The sequence below is a fragment of the Mus pahari genome, chromosome X, assembly GCF_900095145.1.
Source record: "Mus pahari chromosome X, PAHARI_EIJ_v1.1, whole genome shotgun sequence".
Classification (NCBI taxonomy): Eukaryota; Metazoa; Chordata; class Mammalia; order Rodentia; family Muridae; genus Mus; species Mus pahari.
In genome coordinates, this window is record NC_034613.1 from 78054179 (window position 1) to 78055610 (window position 1432).

A 1432-nucleotide genomic window follows, 5' to 3' on the forward strand; every position below is an offset into this window, starting at 1 on the left:
AAGAAGAAGAAGAAGAAGAAGAAGAAGAAGAAGAAGAAGAAGAAGAAGAAGAAGAAGAAGAAGAAGAAGAAGAAGAAGAAGAAGAAGAAGAAGAGAAAGAACAGAATCCAGACTGGAGAAATCTCTCATCAGTCAAGAAAATTTCTTGTTCTTTCAAGGCAATATGTTCCACATGGTTTCTCAAGATGTTCTTAAACTCCAATTCCACGAGCTGTGTTGTCCTCTCCTGGCCACTATGGGTTCTGCATATTTGTGGTAAAAATAAACATGAGGCACATTTATTTCTACATGAAATAAACACAGATACATTTTTAAAGTGCAGAATGGGCAGCACAGGATGGTATATACCTTTTAATATTAGCACTCATGATGCAGCGGCATAGACAGAAAGACCTCTGTGAGTTGAAGGCCCACCTGGTCAACATAGTAAGTTCTGGGCCACACAGAACTGTACAGTGAGACTCTATTTCAATAAATAAATAAATAAATAAATAAATAAATAAATAAATAAATAAATAGTGCAGAATCTAGCTTGTAATTCTGAGTCAAAATCACATACATACTAGCTCCAAGAAATTAGCATGGTTTATGGCTGTTAAAGTAAAATAACAATTTTTTTTTTTCATGTGAAGCTTACAACATGTTAGGAAAGAACAGCTTCATTGAAGTGTTTTTAAAGCTCTTTCTAAACTTGACAAAGAATCTTGCTATGTTACCCAGGCTCTTTTAAAATTCATTATGAAACTAAGACAGATCTAAAAGTTGTGATCTTTCTGTCTTAGTCTACTAAGTAACAGATTAAAGGTCTGTACTACCAAGAATTTTTGTTTCTTTTTTCTTTCTTTTCTATATATAAATTAGAAGTGGAGATAACTTTCGTCATATTAGAATTCTTGTTCAGAATTTGAACTGCTTCCAACAAGTACATGATCCATAATCCATAGGTTCAAAAATACAGACAGACTTATGCAGAGAACAGCTGACCATGGGGATATCAGCTCCAACTAGCATATTTATAGTAAAATATGACAGCTAAGGCTCAGGGATTATGGAAAAAATGGAGTTGAAAAGATTATAAAAGCTAAAGGATCGGGGTATCTGCTTCTAGATGGTATCTTTTAGACATGACAGGGAATCTTCTTCAATGGACTCTCAACAATATGGTTGCCTAAATTAAATCCAAACAATGACAAAGACAGTTGAAACGCCAATGAAAATGAAGGCGATTTCATAAGGCTCCACTCCTAGATGGAGATCTACAGACAACCAATGTCTACTGGGAAAGGGAGAATCAATCTTCTTCATGGACATGTCCCTGCTAAGCTCTCCAATCCCAAGAAGTCAGGCCAAAAACATGTGCATGTGCATGTAAGCAGTACTAAATGAACTCAGCAGTGTGTGTGTGTGTGTGTGTGTGTGTGTGTGTGTGTGT